The sequence below is a fragment of the Balaenoptera ricei genome, chromosome 11 (assembly GCF_028023285.1).
Source record: "Balaenoptera ricei isolate mBalRic1 chromosome 11, mBalRic1.hap2, whole genome shotgun sequence".
In the NCBI taxonomy this organism is placed as follows: domain Eukaryota; kingdom Metazoa; phylum Chordata; class Mammalia; order Artiodactyla; family Balaenopteridae; genus Balaenoptera; species Balaenoptera ricei.
In genome coordinates this window covers 26,770,217-26,793,713 of record NC_082649.1, presented here as the reverse complement: position 1 = coordinate 26,793,713, position 23,497 = coordinate 26,770,217, and the positions used below count along the sequence as shown (strand labels likewise).

General features: G+C 39.8%; 1 long non-coding RNA gene and 1 pseudogene across 4 annotated transcripts in view; one reads left to right on the top strand and one right to left on the bottom strand.

Annotated features, from left to right (window-relative positions):
• LOC132374621 (uncharacterized) overlaps nucleotides 1-23,497 on the top strand; it is a 530,077-nt gene that overhangs the window by 312,979 nt on the left and 193,601 nt on the right. The gene's annotated exons all lie outside the window — the stretch shown is intronic.
• The window catches only part of LOC132374227 (patatin-like phospholipase domain-containing protein 4), a 32,049-nt pseudogene that overhangs the window by 899 nt on the left and 7,653 nt on the right, over nucleotides 1-23,497 (bottom strand).

Genomic DNA, 23,497 nt, shown 5'->3' with positions numbered 1-23,497 from the left:
GTCGATCAATCCTTTTCCTTTCTAGCCTATCTTGACTAATTAATATTCTGTATTGTCATAGGAGGGAAAGTATTTCCTATGGTGTGCATGAAAGGTAAGGTTGACAAGGCATGTGATCTTGATCATTCTAGTTTTGCAGAGCAGATAGTATTGTTGGTTCTGGGACTTGTTAAGATGTTTCCTGAGAGCAGAGTGCTTTGATTCTGTCAATGTGACAGCCAGCCTCCAAAATGATCCCTAATAATCTTTGCTTCCTGGTATTCATGCCTTTGTGCAGTCCTCTTCTACATGGAATTAGGGCTGACTTATGTGACCAATGGAATACTGTGGAAATGATGGTATGTAACTTCAGGTAATAAAATGCTTTGCAGCTTCTGCTTTGGTCTCTTGGATCATTCACTCTAGAAGAAGCCAGATGCCATCCCATGAAGACACTAAGCAACCCCATGGAGAGGCCCATGTGGAGAGAACTGAGGCCTTCTGCCAATGTCCAGCATGGCCTTGCTAGCTGCATGAGTGAGCCACATTAGAAGCAGATATTCCAGCCCCAGTCAAGCCTCCAGATGACTACAGCCCTCAGCCTCCTGAGTTCTCCAGCTGATGTCCCAGATGATGTGGAGCAGAAACAAGCCATCCCCACTGTGCCCTTTCTGATTCATGACCTATGAAACCATGAGAAATGCCAACTGATTATTGTTGGGTTTTTTTGTTTTGTTTTTTTTGTTTTTTTTTATTACTGTTGTTTTAATTCAGGAAGTTTTAGGGCAATATGTTATGCTGCAATATACTACGACAGCCACTAATGTCGGATGGAATCAAAGAAGACCCAAATAGGATTCCTGAGCACAAAGTGACCTGGAGGCCTGATTCTGGGCTAGTGGGCCTGTCTGCCTCTGGTATGGACTTCTGGCTTCTCTAGTAGCTCTTCAGCAGAGCTGTGGCTGCTTTCCCTCTACTTATTCTGCCTGGTTCTAGGAGCAACCACAATAGATAATGCTTGTGCTCTCTATGACTGGACAAAGAACCTGGGGCACCTTTTCTCATTGAATGATGAGCTTTCTAAGTAGAATGGCAAGACATTTCTTTTAAGGTGTGCTGTTGTTATTTAATCCCTAATTTGAATTATCTTGAAAGTCAAATGGAATTAGAAGGAGAGTGTTAGCCTGTTTTAGAGACACGTTCCTTGTCACAGATTGAACTAAAATGAAGGTTCTATTGGCCAATCCATTTTCTTTCTTTTAGAAACTGCAATTGGGTAATCATGTAGTGAGAAGATCACTGGATTGAAAGTCAAATGACTTTGTCTCAAGCCCTGACCATACCTTTTGACAGCTAGATAATGTTGAAGAAATTACTAAATATTTCCCTCACTATAAAATTCAGGAGATGCTGATGATACCTAAATAAAAGGAATTAGGTTGTTGTGAGAGTGAGGGTAGGTAGTATACTGGGACTGTTTTGGTAAAATATAAAAGGTTGCATCAATATTTTATTCAAAGGACATGTACTAAGTGTGTACTATGGTTCAACCACCATTCTCGGATTTGCAAAGGAGCAGCAAATGGATTAAAAGTCATGCCTTCATAGAGATAACATTATATGCAGGTAGAGTCATGTATTAGTTTTCTATTGCTATCATAACACATTACCACAAAATTAGTTACTTAACACAATACAAATGTATTATCTTACAGTTCTGTATCTTTGCAGTCCAACATGGGTCTCACTTGGCTAAAATCAGGGTGGAGGTGGAGCTGCTTTACTTGCTAGAGGCTCTATGGGAGAATCATTTTCCTTGTCTTTCCCGCCTTCAAAGAGACTGCCTACATTCGTTGATTCATGGCCTCCTTTCTCCATCTTCAAAGGTAGCACTGTAGCACCTTTCTGACCAGTCTTCTGTAGTTGCATCCCTCTTTGATTCACATCATTCTTCTGTGTCCCTCTTCCACCTCTTGTAACTACACAGAGCCCACCTGGATAACCCAGGATATCTTAAGGTCCTTCAATTAATTATGTCTGCAAATTACAGGTTCTGTGGATTAGGTTATAGATATCTTTGGGGGCCCTTATTCTGCTTACCACATAAAGTACACTTTAGTTGGGTTGAAATGCTCTAAATGACTACTTGCTCTTCAGTTTATATCAATATAACCAAAATCATACAACACAGCTTACAATTTTATTATTATTGTTTTGTACCCTAAGCTTATGCCTGACTTATAAGAATTAGGTTTTGATTAAGAAATTATTCCTTCCCAGTTCTATCTAGAATTTTGCAGTTGTTTTTCCCTTAAACTATTGGGAGGTAGAGGTGGAGAAGAACCTGACAAGCAAAGGAGAAAACCCAATTCATTTATTATTTCTATGTAAAGCCTGGGTGCATGATATCTTATTCACTGACCTGGATCAGAACCAGTGTTGAAATCTCATTGCTGAGATGTAATGCTATGACCCTGAGGAATGAATTTAGTTCAGAACAAACAAGACCATCAGTGACAGTCACTGTCTATTTCTGGCACATTAAATCAAGATTTTTTGGAGTGTCAGAATCTGTTATAACTTGGATTGAAATATGACAGCCTGTCAAAAAATTTCCACAACTGATAACATCCCCTTGAGGTTAATAGACAAAATTATAAGATGGAATAATTTGTGTAATATAATTCATAAATTCCTTGTCATAAAATCTCAGGGGTGGGATTTTATAAATATGTAGTCAGTTTTACTGCACCACTATGTAATACTTGATCTCTTACGCTTGAAATATGTTTACAAAATAGAGTAAGACGCATTTCAAGTCAATTCAGTTTGATAAGAGTTCGTAAGTAATTGATGATACATGATGCACACTCCTAGGTGCTGTGGGAGGTACATTAGAGGAATAAAAGATGGCTCTCACTGAAAAGCTTGTTGCTGTAAACTATGTAAACACAGAAAATAACTGAAGAACATTACAAATCAATATACTCAAGCCCGCCATAGACCAATGAACTATGAAAACTCAGTGGGTTCTGGTGACAAGATAAAGGCTGAAGGGATATTTAGGGACTCAGGATAGATTTTAAAAGTGTGGGGAGCAGGACAATCTAGGTGGAAGGAACTTTATGAGCAAAGTCCCCAAGATCAAAACGAGACTTTGACGTACATACTCTACTAGTTTATCACTTAGCTACTCACTGTAGGCTAGCCTGTTGGTTTGATCATTATAAGGTTTTGGGTTGTTTTTATAGTTTATATATTGCTCCATTTATGCCTACAGTGGATTGTTGGCTCACAGACAAGATGCATAAAGAAGAGTGCTGTGAAATATGTGAGTAAAGATGATAAGAAGGATAACAATTTAAAAAATTGTCTTTCATGAACTGAATTGTGCTTCTTCCAAATAAATAAATTAATTAATTAATTAAGGAAACCAAGTATGTACTTAGTGTCATAAATCGACAAATTACTTAATATACATACAGCACAATATCGTTCCTTGAGCAAATACTGTGTCTAGCCACACATTTCATCCAGGGCTCACAAAGTTCTTGGAAAATACATATTATTAGGTCTCCTTTGCTATTTGAATGCACACTCTCCTCATACACGTGTACCTTGTAGATGAATAAACCGAGGACTGGAAGGTCAAATAACTTGCCCAAGGTCACATAGAGAGTAAATTGAATTGGCAAGATTTATTCTCAAATTTTCCAATTTAGACTTAATTTCAAGCCTAGGATTCTTTTGAGAAGGAGTTAAAATGCCACCCCAACAATCTTGAGGTTTGGATTTACATACACCCTTCATATCATGGCTTCAACTGAATATTAGTTGATTTATTCAAACACTCTACTGAATTCATGATTTTGTCAGATCAGTCCAAACAAATAAGCTGATTTTTCCCCAAGACACACCATCAACCTTTATGTTGAATTATTTACTGCATTTGGAATCCATTGTTCAGTAAGGAATGGACCAAGGGTAAAATATATAATGAAACTAGGAAGAATTAAGGGTAGTAAAAACCCAAATAGCAAAGGATCAAAGATTGGCAAATACAGCCCTAGCCCCTAATCTTTCAAACCAAGAGGAGGAATGAACCCTTGGAGGAAGATGGCCCCAGTATTAACCTAGCAATTTCATGGATCAACCTCGCTAGGCACTTCCATCACATATATATGTGATACACACACACATACACACATATATAAAAGAAGATATAAATGTAGTGTTTGCTGTTTATCTATGATACACATTGTAAATAACCTGGATGTCATTACAATCAGGGAGCCAACCTGGTTGGCATATGGCAGAATAACAATTGTTTCCTTATATTCAGAAATTTCTGGATCATCTAGAATCTTCTTGGTTTTATCTGAAGTACTGTCTTTTGGAAATTCAGATGAAAAAGAGAGAATATTCTTGCTTATTTATCCCTCAATTGAAATAAGAGGTAAAGGGAGGGAAAAAAAATTAGGGAGGTTTCCCTTCCTTACCCTACGTGCAGGTTTACTGAAAAATTTATCTCCGACCATGAGCCAGTGCTACACATTCCCATGTGGGAGATGCCTTCAACTCATTTAAATTTGTCAGGCTGAAGAATCTTGGCACTTTTATAGCTGGGGAGGAAAAACATTGGATCTTCCTTTTTCTGTTGCTCTAAGTAGGGTTATATATGGAGGGAAATAGATTTGGGGAAAAAATGTCCAAAGAGCATGACTTTTACTTACTTAGTTATTTAAAACAGAGTATATATGGTTTAAGATAAAATAGAATATCAACTTTAGAAGGTGTGTGTACGTAAATAATTTTTAACTTTGTGGATGAGAATTAGGATTTTACTTGAAGGGCTGTTAGAAATTATTCATCGGTGCTCTGTTTAGCATATTTTCTTGGAAAATCCACTTAGAAGAAACAATAGGATTTCACATCTTCAAATAAGATGCTTAAAAATAGGAGACTTTATTTAATTGCTTTTATACACCTCTTGCCTGTGTAAGGTTGTCCTCATCCTTGTTTTGTCCATGGTAGTTTTTGGTCTAGTTTTAAGCACTTCTGGCTTTTTCCTGCTACTTTCCATTAGAACTACTTCCACAGCCCAATAGACTGTTAAGAAAGTTTGAGGGTTTTTTATATAATGATTTTTTTTTCTCTGAAATTCTTCTTCGTTTTTTTTTTTAAACAGTGTTTCTCCATCCAGTTATATCTCTCTTTAATTATGTTTTAGCTATGCCTAAATAATTCTTTGTCCACTTTAGTTTTCATACCCTTAGGTTATTTTAAGCAATCATCATGTCTCTCATCAGCTATGCTTTTAAGCTTGAAATGGCAGCCTTATTGACCGATGATGCTATTTGAAATCTAGTGTTTGTAAATATAAGTTTGTGACTGTAGGACTTAAAGCATTGGATGGGAGTAAAATATTTTATTTATTTACTTTCATTTACTTCTTTGTGCTGCCGAAGGAAAAAGGACAGAAAAAAGTATTTGCTCTGAAAACTGTAGAAGAAAGTGTTTGACTTAGTTCATTCTTTCTGTGATTCTATGAACATTTTCTCAGAGGGGGAGAATTTAGCTCCATAGTATTTCTTTATGAAAAATTACCCTATGTGTTTTCTATAAGAAGTAAAGAGACTTTTCAGAAAGGTGAGAGCTAATTTATAAACAGATCTTAATGCATCTGAGAGGTATAGGAGTTAAGAAAAAAGAAAAAACTGCTATATGTACTTATGTATATGTATTTCTGAAAATTTGTTTCAAACTGTATTTAGTTAATTGCTTCACTATAATACCAGTATTTTAGTTCCTTATGTGTTAAACACTGGAGTGAGAAAGAATAAGAAAGTCCTGGATCTTGCCCTTCAGAAGGGCATTCCACAGTAAGGAATAAAAACAGGTGAGCAGATAATAAAAATGCAAATGCAGTAAAGTGCCAAAATAAATGAGTAAGAACAATTTGGAATTTTAGAAAATCGATTGTCCTGTAGGTAAAGTGAAAAATTCTAAAGAAATATAATCATTACCAGCTCCCCCAATTACTTTCTAAATTTGGATATTTGCATATTAGTTTTTTTTTAATTGGGAGGGTAATTAAATTGTTGGCAAGGTATTCAGTTTCGTGTTTTTTACTCGAATTGGAGCTTTTATATGTCAGAGTTAATGTATAATTATATAAAATGGGAAGAAACATCTTAAAAAGACCACTTAAAAATTTGGTTCACAATTCAAAGAAAGTTTAAAAATGTTATTTAAAATACATCATAGCATCACACTAAAGAGAACTAGCCTCATTTACAATCTCATATTGCACTAAATTAAGAATTTGGTGTCATGGCAGCCAACTAATCAATATGTAGACACAACCCATTGGGAACATAGGGCAATAGTTAGGATTATGTTCACCATATTTCATCTAGATAATCCTGCTTTAAAAAGCTAGATATTTTAGATACTTTTTCCAATTTTTTCAATGTCCTAACCAAAATCAGGTTTTAGCCTCTGGCTTGAGCTGACCATTTATAGGTAAATTATTAATTGATTGACTGGATTATCACAAGATGAATAGGACCCAGCATTAAGTCCATTAAAATAATAGGAAGGAAAAACAGTTGGTCTAGTTATTTTGACATCTAAGCATCTAAATCAAAATAATATTTTATAGTTTTCTGCATAAAAGTCTTTTGTCTCCTTAGGTAGGTTTATTCCTAGGTATTTGATTCTTCTTGTTGCAGTGGTAAATGGGAGTGTTTCCTTAATTTCTCTTTCAGATTTTTCATCATTAGTGTATAGGAATGCAAGAGATTTCTGTACATTAATTTTGTATCCTGCTACTTTACCAAATTCATTGATTAGCTTTAGTAGTTTTCTGATAGCATCTTTAGCATTCTCTATGTATAGTATCATACCATCTGCAAACAGTGACAGCTTTACTTCTTCTTTTCCAATTTGGATTCCTTTTATTTCTTTTTCTTCTCTGATTGCTGTGGCTAAAACTTCCAAAACTATGTTGAATAATAGTGGTAAGAGTGGACAACCTTGTCTTGTTCCTGATCTTAGAGGAAATGGTTTCAGTTTTTCACCATTGAGGACAATGTTGGCTGTGGGTTTGTCATATATGGCCTTTATTATGTTGAGGTAAGTTCCCTCTATGCCTACTTTCTGGAGGGTTTTTTATCATAAATGGGTGTTGAATTTTGTCAGAAGCTTTTTCTGCATCTACTGAGATGATCATATGGTTTTTATTCTTCAATTGGTTAATATGGTATATCACATTGATTTGCATATATTGAAGAATCCTTGCATTCCTGGGAAAAACCCCACTTGATCATGGTGTATGATCCGTTTAATGTGCTGTTGGATTCTGTTTGCTAGTATTTTGTTGAGGATTTTTGCATCTATGTTCATCAGTGATATTGGCCTGTAGTTTTCTTTCTTTGTGACACTGATGAAAGAAATTAAAGATGATACAAACAGATGAAGACTTATACCATGTTTTTGGATTTGAAGAATCAACATTGTGAAAATGACTATACTACCCAAAGCAATCTACAGATTCAGTGCAATCCCTATCAAACTACCAATGGCATTTTTCACAGAACTAGAACAAAAAAATTCACAATTTGTATGGAAACACAAAAGATCCCAAATAGCCAAAGCAATCTTGAGAAAGAAAAACAGAGCTGGAGGAATCAGGTGGCCAGACTTCAGACTATACTACAAAGCTACAGTAATCAACACAGTATCGTACTGGCACAAAAACAGAAATATAGATCAATGGAACAGGATAGAAAGCCCAGAGATAAACCCACGCACATATGGTCACCTTATTTTTGAGAAAGGAGGCAAGAATATACAATGGAGAAAAAACAGCCTCTTCAGTAAGTGGTGCTGGGAAAACTGGACAGCTACCTGTAAAAGAATGAAATTAGAACACTCCCTAATACCATACACAAAAATAAACTCAAAATCTATTAAAGACCTAAATGTAAGGCCAGACACTATCAAACTCTTGGGGAAAACATAGGCAGAACACTCTATGACATAAATCACAGCAAGATCCTTTTTGACCCACCTCCTAGAGAAATGGAAATAAAAACAATAATAAACAAATGGGACCTAATGAAACTTAAAAGCTTTTGCACAGCAAAGGAAACCATAAACAAGATGAAAAGACCACCCTCAGAATGGGAGAGAATATTTGCAAATGAAGCAACTGACAAAGGATTAATCTCCAAAATTTACAAGCAGCTCATGCAGCTCAATATCAAAAAAACAAACAACCCAATCCAAAAATGGGCAGAAGACCTACATAGACATTTCTCCAAAGAAGATATACAGATTGCCAACAGACACATGAAAGAATGCTCAACATCATTAATCATTAGAGAAATGCAAATCAAAACCACAATGAGGTATCACATCACATGGGTCAGAATGGCCATCATCAAAAAATCTACAAACAATAAATGCTGGAGAGGGTGTGGAGAAAATGGAACCCTCTTGCATTGTTGGTAGGAATGTAAATTGATACAGCCACTATGGAGAACAGTATGGAGGTTCCTTAAGAAACTAAAAATAGAACTACCATACGACCCAGCATATACTGGGCATATACCCTGAGAAAACCATAATTCAAAAAGCGTCATGTACCACAATGTTCATTGCAGCTCTGTTTACGATAGCCAGGATATGGAAGCAACCTAAGTGTCCATTAACAGATGAATGGATAAAGAAGATGTGGCACATATATACAATGGACTATTACTCAGCCATAAAAAGAAATGAAAGTGAGTTATTTGTAGAGAGGTGGATGGACCTAGAGTCTGTCATACACAGTGAAGTAAGTCAGAAAGAGAAAAACAAATACCAATGCTAACACATATGTATGGAATCTAAAAAAAAGAAAATGGTTCTGACGAACCTAGGGGGAGGACAGGAATAAAGACGCAGATGTAGAGAATGGACTTGAGGACATGGGGAGGAGGAAGGGTAAGCTGGGACGAAGTGAGAGAGTGGTAGTGTATTATGGACATATTTACACTACCAAATGTAAAACAGATAGCTAGTGGGAAGCAGCCGCATAGCACAGGGAGATCAGCTCGGTGCTTTGTGACCATGTAGAGGGGTGGGATAGGGAGGATGGGAGGGAGACACAAGAGGGAGGAGATATGGGGATATTTATATGTATAGCTGATTCACTTTGTTATAAAGCAGAAACTAACACACCACTGTAAAGCAATTATACGCCAATAAAGATGTTAAAAAAATATTTTAATGAACAGTACTTAGTCACTATGCCAGTGACTACATTGAAAAAGTTGCATTTTGTTTAATAGAATAAAACTGTAATTTCATCCCAGTACAAATCAAAATAGTAGCAAAGTAATTGCCAGCTTTAAATACATTTGTTAAGACATAATAGTTGATATTTTCACAGGTTCAGAACACTATCTATGCGGTAATACTTCTATGGACAAGCTAAATTTGCATTAGTCTGCCTTACCAAAATAAGTTAAATTTTAGGTCAAATTAATTAGAGGTCTTTGAGCATTTGGTGTACATAAAGGTAAAAAAATGAACTTGAAGCTTTGGAAGATGATGTTTATGATTAAATGAGGAGTACTGTTATATTTGGACTGGTTAATATTGTTATCTGTATACTCTTTACCATATAGTAAGCACATGTTCTAAGGATAGTTTGGGGAACAGTTTAAAGCGTAGTTTTAATAGATTTCAGGGTCTCAACTTTCTCATCTTAAAAACTGAGAGTAATAATTTGTGCCTTGCAGCGTTGCTCCAAGGATATGATGGCTGTGTACATACAGAACCTAGCACATAATAAACGCTCAACAAACAGAAGCTGTGGTTGTCAGAAATGTCTTTCTCACGTGCACATGTTTTTCTGAGGTGCAGATTATTGTCCCAAGTCATAAAACTCACCATTACATAGAAAGCACTTTAAATTCATGAAAGTGGGCAAATCTATAGGGAAACCACTGAGAGGGAGACTCTCCTACTTTCAAAGTTGGCACTCACCCTAATCCTCCTCAAAAACCCGGACAGACAGCACCAAGGATGGGCAGAAAGGAAGTGAGGAAGGCAGACACCAGCCAGCCTGTGGTGCTACTCCCCTCAGGGCCAGCTCACCTGCCTCCCCATGCAAACCTTTATGGGGCCTCACCCTCACCTCCCTTGCCATCACCCAAGCTCCACGTGAGGACAAAAGTGTCCCGTGGTAGCCAGACCATCACTCAGTTACTGCCACAATTATTCACCTACAGCAGATTCCAGAATTCTCTGCTCCTGGATTCAGGGGATGCGCTATAAGACTCTTCGAGCCTGGAGGCAATTAGCAGGAGACCAGAAAAAATAAAGATGATGGCAATCAAATTGTAAAAGCTGAAACCAACTAGCAATGTGAGGGTGAACTTGATATAGTTTGAGAGAGGGAAATATCTGTCACTTGTCTCTGTTTTCTTAACAAATGTGAATAAGTATTCAATAAAAATATTAGTTTTCACTTAGCTCTCCGAACTGTAGCCCCATAGCACAGTTGTCTGAGGTTCCCATCACTGGATTTCTGGGTTTAAAAGTGGAACTTTTAAACAAAAAGGGTTAGTAATGAACTAGTCCTAAAATTAGATCTCTAGAAAAATTATAAGTTCTTTTGGTATTGATAGTTTGAATTTTACTTACTTCAATTTCTTCAATAAAAAGAAAGACAAGAGAAAAATACTGTAAAGAGAAAATACCCTATTTTGTTGAATTAAAATGTATGATTTTTAATAAGAATTTCATATGAATGCTCCTCCACACCTAATCCCACTTAACTATTTACTTTCTATAGCAAAAAAAAGGAGTTATAAATACAGCTGAAAGATATGCTAATTATCTCAAATGAAAGACAAGTGACAGTAAACATGAGCTCAGAACAACACATAACGATACATGCATGCACACAGAAACCATTGCAATGCCTGATTCTTTTGGAAAAGTACCCATCTAGAAAAGAATATATAGCGTAGGGCAGGTTTTGCCCTTCGTGCCTATGATTAGAGTCTTAATGCTATGTTGCCTTAAACCGTGCCAATTTCATTTCTACAGTGAAATACACTTTAGAGGATGGGAAGAAAACTGATTATTTAATCAAAGGGAGGGAGAAAGCCAAAATAATCCACTGTATCTCATGAAGGAGTAGAGGTTGGGGGTAGGAAAAACCTCAGAAAGCATTATAATAATGGTACTTCTTTATTTTAAGTAACAAATAAAATAGCAAAACATTTTTTTCCCATCATAAAACTAACTTTGATCCCCAGTACAGCCATTGAGTGGAAAATTGAACCACAGTATAATTGCTTTCCCTGTGACCGATAAAGTAGTGTAACAAATTTTGTGTTTGAATGATAAAATCAGCAATTGGCCCCTAGCATTTCCCTCTGCCATTCCTCCAAGGACACTCAAGTCCCATCAGGCTCCAGGGCAAGAGAAAGGATGGAAGAACTAACTGTAAATCTACTCCAAGTTATTGTTGGATTTCTCTTGCTTGCTTGCTTAAGGAAATAAAAAAATAAAATAAAAATGTCCATGTTTGTCTTTAATGCCTAATATAAATCACTTCCGAATGTGGGGGGAAAAAAAAACAGCTTTCGTTGAAAACTGATTACAGATGTAAAAAAAAAAAAAAAAAATCTAAAGCCATAGTAAGAAAAATTATTTTACTCAAGAGCAAAGTCTTGTTAGAATGGGGAAATTGTCTTCGGAGTCCCAGGGACAAATGCCGCAGCTGTCTGAGGCAGAGGCACAGCCAGAAAGATGCAGGAAGGAAACCATTTGTGAGCTCATTATGACAGCCCTTAACTGTGGAAAGACACACTTCCACTTTCCGTGTGGAAGTTCAGCAGAGCTCACCTGCCCATCACCACAGCTGAGTTTCCCAGCTTCTTTTGGGTAACGATCCCAAATGGCTGTGCCGGTTGTGAAATTCTGTGGATTCCTCTCAATTTTTTAATTTAGCTGGTATATTTTCCAGAAGAGGGTAAATTCCAAGCCCCTAGAAGAGACAGTGATGGTATTAGTGTATCTGGTAGAGGGGGAGGGGGGAAGAAGATCCCAGTGAAGCAAGGGCCGTACAATGAAAGCCTGAAAGCTTCAATCCGGGTGTCTTTGTGGAAGCTCATCTTGCACTGAAACACTTGGTTTGCACACCTGGACCCAGATTTGGTCGTCTGCAGGTACCTACTGAAATTCAGCTTTACACAAAGAAAATGTGTTTCTTGAGTAGTGCTTCTGTTTTGACCTGGAGATACGGCAACATGCAGAGACCCAAGGAAAAATGTTTTCAAAGATCAACTTCTTCAAACTTCACAGAAGCTCTTCATTTCATTTGGTGCACTCAGATTAAAGCACAGTCCTGTAGGAGGAGGGGTTGGGGTAGGGATGGAGTTAGGGGAGGGTTGGGGTTAGCAGACGTAAGCTGTTATATACAGAAAGAAAGCATAAACAACAAGCATAAACAACAAGAAAGCATAAACAACAAGGTCCTGCTGTACAGCACAGGGAGCTATATTCAACGTCCTATGATAAACCATAATGAAAAAAAGACTGTATATGTATGTATAACTGATTCACTTTGCTGTACTGCAGAAATTAACACAACATTGTAAATCAATTATACTTCAGTTAAAAAAAAATAACAACAACAAAAAAGTCCCTAAAAGCAGTCAACCAGCCTCTCCAGCACTTGGTACTTGATACAATGGAGAACCCTAACGGGCAGCCTTATGAGCAATTTTGTAAAATTATTCTAATACTTTTTTGTGTTTTCCAGATTTCTGTAGTGAGCATAAATACATTTGTTTCATAGTTTATATATACTTTGGACCTCTTGAGTTGTTTTTCTAATTTTAATGTTGGAAATTTTTAACATGTGTAAAAACAGAAGTGTCAGTATCCTGACAGACCCATCACTCATGTCCACAGTTGTTAAATGGAAAGCAGTGGAATCCATGGGAAACTGTGTCATCTCCATGCTTTCACCCTTGCTGCTGCCAGAATACTGTACGTGGCAGACAGAGTGATCCTTTGAAACGTAGTAGGTCAGGTAGAATCCCTGTTCAGATCCTCCGCTGGCTCCCTGCCGTGGGTTGAATAGTGCCTCCTGTCTCCTCTCAATAGATAATATCTGTCCCGACTGCCGGAACCTGTGAATATGACTTTATTTGGGAAAAGGGTCTTTGTGGAGGTAATTAAATTAAGAATCTCGGATGAGATCATCTTGGATTTAGGGTGAGCCCCAAATCCAATGACAGGTGTCCTTATAAAGAGAAAGGCAGAGGAAAATTTGGGACGTACAGACATAGAGCAGGAGGTGATGGGACGACAAGGGCAGAGGTTGGTGTGATGTGTCTACAAGCCAAGGAAGGCCAAGGGTTGCAGCAGCCACCAGAAGCCAAGAGGAAGGCACAGAACAGATTCTCTGTCAGAGCTCGCAGAGGGAACCGGTCCTGATGACACCTCGATCTCAGATTTCTGGCCTCCAGAACCGTGAGAGAAAAATGTGCTGTTGTTTGAACCCACCCAGTTTGTGGTAATTTATGATGACAGCCATGGGAAGCTAACATTCACCCCTTCACAGTTCTTTCCACGAGGCTCTACATGATCCGGCCTCCATCCATGTCTCTCCCACCTTGTTGCTGTCTTGCTCAGCTCCTGTTTTACTGACGCTCCTGCTGTTCTTTTGGCGTGATAGGTTCACTGCTGTCTCAAGCCTCTGAACTTCACCTCTAGAAGGCATTTCCCCCAGATCTTCACTGGACTGGCTTCTCCATTTCATTCAGATGCCTATTAAATGCTGCTCCTTAGGGAGGCCTTCCCTCATCATCCTGCTTAAAATAGCCACTTCATTCCCCACACATTGTTCTCACTTCCTTGCATGGCTTTATTTGTCTTAATGTAGTACTTATCACCACCTGACAACCCACCAGCATTTTCTTGTTTATTAGTTTATTTTGTCCCACTTTAATTTCAGGCTCCTTGGAAGCAGGAAATTTTCCTCTTGTTCACTCAATCTTCAACACCTAGAATAGTGTCTGGATCTGGAATTAATACTTGTTGAATGACTGATTTAACCTGAAATCTAGAAAAATTGACTTGGATATCTACGGCAGCGTTCTATTTTGCAGGAAATGCATCAGTGGCCCACCTCTCAAGGCATGCATCCTCAGAGATCTTGGGACTTCATTGTAATAATTGTCATCTTAAAATAAACTGCCTCTCTGAAGCTGGATTCCAGGCAACCAGTTTTCAAAAACAAAAGGGGGAATCTTGACAAGTTTGCCTCCAGGGCAAGAGTGGCTTGGCAAGGCTCTCTGTGAAGCACACCTTGATTTATCCCATCAGGTATCCTCTTGGGCAGTCCCAGGGGGCGCTAGATGGCCATGGTACACCTGCTTCGGATGTATGTCAGTGATTCTCTAAGAAAGGAGAGAAGACAAGGATTGGAGTTGGTGTTTGACCACAAGGTGGAAGAAAGCGAATGGGATTAGGAATATAGTTCATTTTTTTCCCATGAGCCAAACGGTCACTTTCCTTGATGTCAAAAGAAGAACCAAAGAGGATGCATTGACAATTTAACCGTTTCTGGCTTAAGTTTTTTAAGAGGATGGTATTTGAAGATTCACCCTAGAGACCACTTGAAACTTACTTAGAATGTTGAGGGAGAGAATACTGCATGTTTCGGTCACCAAGAAAAGACAATGGATGTATTTAGAAATATAGTTAATTTTAAAGATGATGACAACCGCTAACAGAAACTACATTACCTCTGAAGTAATGAAGGACTTCAGCCAAGAAACTGGAGGCAAAGTCAAGATAAATGACAGTGTACCCAGTTGGGCAAATGCCACAGGGAACAGGCCGAGCCAGGATCAGTGCTATTTAACATTTTTATTTATGATCCGGTTGAGAGAACGAGCAACACAGTCATGAAATGTGCAGATGCTACCAAATTCAGAAGCATTGCAGATTCAAGGGAGAAGAGAGAAAGGAGACCAATGAGCGGGCAGAGAGAAAACGAATTTCCACTTGGAAGATCTACCAGAGGAAACACAGATGAAACACTGAAAGCAGCAATGCTGAAAAGAATGTCTGTTATTCCAAAAAGAGGACTCAAATTGAAAGTAAAGCTCTAAAAAGGTTAATTTGGGCTACCAGGAGCTCTAAGATCTCAGGACACCACAGGATGTGGGATCTTAAAAAACAAGACAGGGGAAAAAATGGAAAACTTTCTGAATCTCATTCCAGCCCCTTTACTCCTTCCAAGGGTGAGACTAGGGAGAGGTCAGCTGGCTACTTACAGGTTTCTCATTCTAAACATAAGGATCCTAGAAGATAGATCTGTCTGAGGTCCGGCTAACCCAACTCCAAAGGGTTTGACAAACTCATGTATCAAATTGTCCCACTGATCAACTCAGAGCTGGCTAACATTTTTATGAGGGTAAAATGAGACAAACCCATTTATTATGACAGGTGCATGGAAATTTACACTCTCAAGATTGAATAAAAATAAAAATAATTTAATTTTTATACTTACAGATAGAAAAATGGGGAACAAGAAAAATAGTAAAATAAAGGAAAGAAGGAGTGCAGAATAGTCCAGGCATATGAGCCCTAGAACATGATCTTAGGATAGTGAATGAGATTTTTTTTTTTAATTTATTTATTTTTATTTATTTATGGCTGTGTTGGGTCTTCGTTTCTGTGCGAGGGCTTTCTCTAGTTGCGGCGAGCGGGGGCCACTCCTCATCGCGGTGCGCGGGCCTCTCACTATCGCGGCCTCTCTTGTTGCGGAGCACAGGCTCCAGACGCGCAGGCTCAGTAGTTGTGGCTCACGGGCCCAGCTGCTCTGCGGCATGCGGGATCTTCCCAGACCAGGGCTCGAACCCGTGTCCCCTGCATTGGCAGGCAGATTCTCAACCACTGCGCCACCAGGGAAGCCCGAATGAGATGTTTTGAGAGGCTTTTCCCATATCTGATAGCCAGAGTACCCTAAATTTAATTAGTGATGGTTTCTCAGCCTCACCACAATGGACATTTTGAGGCAAATGATTCCTTGTTTTGGAAAGGGGGTGATATATGACCTGAGCATTACAGGATGTTTAGTGGCATTAGGGAACCCCACCCTAGTTGTGACAACCACAGTTATCACCAGACATCGCTAAATGTCCTCCTCCAATGGAGAACTACTCAGCTGGATCAATGGAATTGGAGAAACATCCTCCAAACTGGGAAATGTTTCTGTGGATTGCCAATAGAAAGATGCTTTTTCTCTATATCTCTATAGACTCTCTATGGCCTGGTGGTTTAGGTAGCCTTTGAAGTTCCAGAAAGGATGTAAAGATATTTGGCCAAGTCACTGGGTTTGAGATGCATTTTCTCATTTGACTCCAAACAGGCATGGAAATCTGGAAAACTCTCCCATTTCCTTTTAGGACTTCAGGATACACTTACGGCTTTAAAGCTTCCAACCTGCTGGCCCTGGGCTGGCCTATCTTGCGGGGGGGGGGGGGGGGTGACCTACAGAGGTGACGCATGGTGGCTTCCCTTGGTCCATCCTTCCCAGAGCAGAGCGTTGCCCTGTCCACTGAGACTTGCTTCCACTGAGCTAGTGTTTGATTTTGAAAAGAAGGGTGACTGAGCTGCGGCCTGACCAGCTTTATGCAAACCCAGCTGATACCCAAGGCAGGAACTGGAGTGTGGCAGCACCACATTCCCACGGTCTGGATGCCCCCGACCTGCACTGTTTGCAAACACAATCAGGTGGAATCAGAATCACTGCAGGTCCTAACTTTCTGGAGCAACCTTGAGAAAGTATATGGGAGGGTTTTATATATTGATTAAGTGCAGTAATACGAATATGAGTTTTGCCTCTAGTCAACTTCTTTCTTCGGAACACTCACAGCTGGGACTGAGAAAGTTTCTCTGATTCCGCTGATTACTAATGTGGTAAACTTCACGGTGACTGTTTGACCTGTGCCTTTCCTCCCTTTCTCTCAACTGCACCTCCCCCTCCTCCTCTGTTCCTCCGGAGAAAAGAGCTTTCCCGGTTTCACGGTGGGGCTCACGTGTCTCCGCAGCTCACCGCTGATGCAGTGACTGATGGTTGGCAGTGCTGCCTCTTTGACCTGGTCAACGTCAGAAGCTGCTCTCAAATCTCAGTCATCTCTGACAGCCTTTGAGCAGAGAAATGAGACAGCCTCCCTGACACAAAGGCTTCTGGCCTGGGGTAAAAAATTCCTTTGAAAAAAAAAAATTCGAACACTCTACCGACCACACTGCTTTCCATTCATCTTGTGGTCTGGCCCATCCATCCCCGACTCCACATTAGCTTTCAGGCATTATGGCCTTTTCTATTTCTTGGAGGGCTAGCCACGGTAGCTCAGATGTTTGCACATTGTAATGGCTTTGTCCTGGTATAGCCTTCAGAGCAAAGAAGAAAACTGGGCAGTTTACACTGCAGCAGTGAATTTTGACTTTTGATTTGCAAAATGAGAGTTCATCTTATTTCTTACTATATTGCCCAGGTGTCAATCCAAATAATACGGGGCAAGTTACAAGGATATTTTGTACAACACAGGGAATATAGCCAAAATTTTATAATAACTATAAATGGAGTTTTTAACTTTTAAAAATTGTGAATTACTATAATGTACACCTGTAACATATAATATTGTACATCAACTACACTTCAATAAAAAATAATAATATGGAGGAAATAAAGGAAAGATAGGACCCCAGGATTAATATAGAGAACAATCAGTTTCATTGAATCAAAATGACATTCTGGAGTCTTTTGAATGAGAATATAGTATGTAAATAGAGGCAATGTATGTGATTTAACATTTAATTTAGTTTAACTTAGGCAAATGAAAACAAAAAAAAGACCTGACTATTGATCCTGATTTCTTTCTCTATTTGGTAAGTAAACTGTCCTGATAGAGTAAAGCTCCATTTCCTTGATCTCAGAATGGGATAAAATTCCTATTTCTCTCAATTTTAGCCTCAGTCCATTTATGTTTAAAAATGTCAAGTCTTTGAGATTATTTGAGAAAAATACCTTAAAATACTATTTATTTTCCCTTTGAGTCAGCCAGGTTGATAGTAATACTTTGCAGTGGCGTAAGTGGTTAGTCTGCTCTAGAGCAACATAAAACAGTAGGTGTAGATTTTTGCTGAGAAGAAGCTGCCCAGCTGGGGCTACACTTCCCAGCATCCCTTGTATCTAGGTAGGGTCATGTGACAGAGTTCTGATGAATGGAAGATTAGTGGCAGTGATGAGCACCAGTTTAAGGCCTGACACATAAAAACTTCCCAGCAGAGTTGTCAGATTTCACAAATAAAAACAGAATACCCAATAAATGTGAATTTTCAAATAATTACATGACACATACTTATACTAAAAATTATTCACTGTTCATCTGGGCATCCTGTATTTTATCTGGCAACTCTATTTTCATGGAGGACCCTCTCTCTCCTCTCCTGATGTCTGTGCCCAGGGAGATTTTGGAAACCACACTGAATCTGGAAGAGTCTTGACCTGTCTGTGCCCTTGACTGGCTGTGTGGAGCAAAGCCCAGCTCCTGCCACAGAGTAGATTGTACACAAACAAGAAATTTACTCCTATTGTGTTAAGTCACTGAGATTTAAGTATGTATCTCTTTTAGTATATGTTAACTAATAAACATGCAATCCTAAAGCAGGAAAAGTTTCTTTGCCTCTTGCACACTTACCAGTAGACCTCCAAGTAGCATTCAGAGGGACTCAGAGGCCATCTTGTCCAAGCCAAGGTTTTTATAGAAAAGGAAGCTGAGTTCTCAACACAGGACTGACTTGGCCACAGTCTATCAACTACTACAGAGCAAGGATTAGAGTCCCCCATTTTTATCTCTCCACCTGATCCCCTTCCTACCTTGCTACAGGACCTTTCCTCATATTCTCTGTTCACCACCAAACAGTGGACACCTACCAAACCCACAATCGCCAGTGATACTATACAATTTCAGATGGTTCTTTGTTCCTCACATGGCTTGTCATTTATGTGAAAAGAAGGATGTCTGTGATGGCAATGACATGGGACGCATGTTATAGGAAAAATGGCAGATGCAGACGATATCTAGAGCAAATGTTGCTGGAATTCAGAAGACAAAGGTATTTCGGAGAGGGATGTTGGGTGGCAATTGTTGAACCCGAACAAGACCGGACAAAAAGGACAGAACTTGGACCAGCAGAGAGGTCTGGGTACAGGGGACATTCCATGCAGAGGGAAAGTGAAGAGCTTAGGAACAGATATTCACAAAACAAGACTTGAGCAACTAATGTCGCAGTGTCTTGTGGCTCATATGGCGAGTGGTCAAATTAGGGAGTCCAAATTAATATGATCTCCTTGGATTCAGTGGGACAGACATCTGCACTGGAAAACCAGGGGCGCTCCTGCCGTCTGAGGCTCACAGCATCTTGACCATAACCCCTTTAAGAAATCATAAGCTGACAGGTTGCTCTGGACTTTAGGGATGCACCATAATTAAGATACATTGTGATAAGATTTTCTTCTTTAGAGTGGAGACAACACATACACTCAGTATTCTTCCGGAGGTTCAGGGAAACCAGTACCAATATTGTAATATGGATTCTCCCACTTGTTAATGGGAAGTTAAAAAACCATGACTCTCAGTGGGCTGTGAAACTGAAGGAGGTGAGGAAGCTTTTTATTTCCTCTTCAGATTGTGGGAATGTAGTGTTACTTGCTGCTGGACCGGAGTGCAGGGAGGACCATTCTCACTGTCAGCATCCTCAATAATAATGTTGACTCCTGTGAGGGTGGGGCTTACTCCTTAACCCACGACCATTTTATATGGTTGGTTGGCTTGTACTATGATGTTCCATACTACACTGTATGATAGGGTAAGGATTATAGGATATTTAAAAAAAGGAGAGAAGATTTTTGCTGAATTTTCTTTGAGAAGAAAGGCCACTCGTTATCTGAGAAAAGTCCAGATTTGGGTTTAAACACTGGACTGACCTTGGCATGCTAATCTGTGAACCCTTTTGTCCATCTAGATGTGGCTGTATTGTGCAGAGTTCATGCATTTTATCACTGTTTCCAGTTTCTAAAAGCATAATTATTACCTATGAGGTGTTATCTGAGAATAGCTGTAGTAATTCTTTTTGGTTGATTTGTGTAAACAAAAATGTTTAAATAATTTATAATTTAAATATTTGTATGTTTACAAAAATCAATAAAAATTGTTGTTGTTATTAATAGTAATTGTTATTAACCAGAGCTCTTTTTCACCCATTCCGTGGACATCCATGGACACAACGAATTTGGTGAAGCAGAAGAGCCTGATTAAGATTGTGAGTGCTGGGGTCACATGCCGGGGAATCCTGGCTTCTCAAGCTATGAGTCTCACGGCCCTAGGCCTAAACCTCTCTTTGCTTTCTGTCTCAGTTACTCTTGCTGTATAAGAAATTACCCCCAAACACTGTGGCTTTAAACAACTGCTTTCCTCTGCTCATGGGTTCTGAGAGTCAGGAATTCAGATAAGGGGGCACAGCAGGGATGGCTGTTTCTGTTTCATGATAGCTGTGGTCTCAGAGGGGAAGACTTGGAGCCTGAGGGTGACTTGATGGCTGAAGACTCTCAAAATCCTCTGAAAGCTGGAACTGCCAGGGCCGGGCTGGGCTGGACTGACCGGAACTGCTCACCAGAGCACCTCCCTGTGGCCTCTCCCTGTGGCTGGACCTTGTCCCACAGTGGCGGCTTCAAGGTGGTCATACTCCTCATATAGCTGCCCAGGCTTTGTATAGGAATGCGCCAGAAGACAAGCTAGAAGCTGCATTGCTTTTCATGACCCATCCTTGGGGATATAACCCTGACTTCTGCCTTATTCTATTGGTTGAAACAAGACCAGGTCCTTCCAGACCCAAGAGCAGGGACCTAGATCCCTTCTCTTGCAGCTGTGTTGACAACTTGTGCAGTTTCCTTAAATGAGGATAATAATGGTACCTTCCTCATATGTTTTTTTTTCAGGTTTATAATGAGACATTGTTCATTGACTGCTAAGAACAGGGCATGGTCCACAAGACAGCATTCAAGCAAGGACAGCTCTTATTATTCTAGGCATCAGGCTAATGCTGAGGCTTCAGAGATGAAGGGGACTTTCGGCTTGGCCTCTTTGAGAGCTTCAAGTCAGGTGCACTGAATTTGTTGGGGTCCTTTGGCAGCTTCACCCTTCCCCAGAAATCTAGGAGCAAAGTATTATTTAATCCCATTGCTCAGCTCATTTCATCCTCAAATGGTCCTGTGAGGTGAGCAGAGATAAACTTTGTTCTTATCCTTATTTAACCAAGGAGAAAACCGAGGCCCAGAGAGGTTAAATGATTCGCCGGAGGTCAGAGAGAAATAGTGGCAGAAGGCAGGACTGGAGGACAGTTCACAGGCCTGGGTCCTTGGTTTCTGTGAGTCACGTATGGGAGCTGGGAACTGGTCCTTTGCATTTTCCTTTTCTGAAGGGGAGCGGTGGGGACTTAACTGCCACCACAAGCAGCAGGACGGGCGCTGTAGGCACGGGAGCCCAAAGCCTTCATCTTGCACATTGGCCTCTCATGAAGCTGTTGTCACGTTTCTATCCTCTCCGCCCTGTAGGAAAACCCTGCGACACTGGGGGACCTTGTTAAAAGAGATGCTGTAGCAGGAGGCGCAGTGCAGGGAGCTCTCCGCACCCCCGTGCCTGCTCTGTGGTTACTCCCGCCAGTGGGTCCCTCCTCCGCTGTCCTCCCCACAGCGCTCCCACTTCCACTTTCACTAAAAATAAATCTCCCACTAGCTCCACCACGGTCTTCTGAACGGGCACAGAGATAAGTTGAATTTCCAGCTTAAATTAGAGCTTGGCAAGTGGAGAAGGAATTTTACAAGGGCTGTTCATCTGTGCCTCTCAAACTGTAGCGCTTGTTCCCAGCAACAGAGAAGAGGGGCGCCTGCTCCCCTGATTCCTTGTATTTTCTTCCTGGTGGAGTCAGATTTGCATTCTCTTCTAATCCAGTCAGACTGCCAGGGCCAGGCCCCGAGGGCATGGATTCTGAGTTCTGTAGGGTCTGTGCCTGGGAGAGCTGCTGGTATAAAACTCGCAGGGGGCCTGGGAGGCTGGCTTTTAATCCCCAGCTGGGCCTTGGTATTTTTTTCTCCTTAAGGGCAGCAGGGTTATCGGAGCTGAGAGAAGGGTGACAGATAAGTTCCGTAATTCATTTCACCCCACTTTGCACAAACTATGAATGTCTTTGTCATTTATTTTTGCTCCTGAGAGCAAACTGATTATTTTGACAATCATCACCTACCACCTGGAATTTAGCATCCCAGATGAACTTGGATGAGGCTCCAGAATAGAACTGCTACCAGTAACAATGGCAGGAGATGGTATGCATGTATATTTAAGAGCTTCACTGGAAGATCTATCAAGTGTGTTACCAGATAAAAATCCAGTTGATTCTTATGCATATGAACTTAGAAAATCACTGTTGAGGACCTACAGAATGAAAATACCCATTTTACAGATGATAATAGAACTAGTAGGCAGTTGATCTGAGGTTTGGAAGATGGATAGGGGTCTTGGTCAGAATAAGCTACTATAATAACCCCATGATCTTGGTGGCTTAACATAGTGAAGTGTTAATTCTTGATTAAGTTGATTCATCACAGGTCAACAGAGAGATTTTACTATTGCATTCAGCAGGCAAGCAAGCTCCTTCCATCTCCTTCTGTGGTCTTGGGACTCCTCTACTGAATTTCATTCAAGTATAAGAAAAGAGAGTGTAGAGAGACATGTGTATCCCAAAACACCTCACATATGACTTCTGATCATGTACCTGTCTTCTGTCTTACTTCTGCTCATGTTTCATTGGTGAGACTGAGTCATGCACCATAGCCCCCACGTGGGCGTCTAGGACATGGAGGCCAGCAGTGTGCTAAGAAAGTAGAGGAGAACACGGATATTATTGAGCACTAAGCTTGTCTCTTAGAGAAAGTACTGGGTAGTCATTTTAGGAGAAGAGAATAATGAGTACAAAAGAATCAGCAGGAGCTTTCAGAGGTCAAATGAAGAAGAATCATTAGTTAACTGAAAAAGAGAGAGTATGGGAAGGCAAGTTATAGGGTATGTGGAGAAGTATCTTGCATAGCTTTCAATGATATTTTCAGTGGTGATGGATGATTGTTGGACACTATTGACCTATTAAAGTCTTCTCAAAACTTGAATTATTCAGTGACAATTTCCTGATTATAAAATAGTGATTGTAGAGTAGAAATTTTAGACAATGTGGAAACTACAAAGACCAAATTTCAAATCCCCTGTACTTTTAAGAAAAACTATCAATATTTTAATAAGTAAGAACAAGGCCTGTGGACTCAAACCATTTGGGTTTTTGTTATTTCTTCATCACTTACCAGCTGGGTAATCCTGGGCAA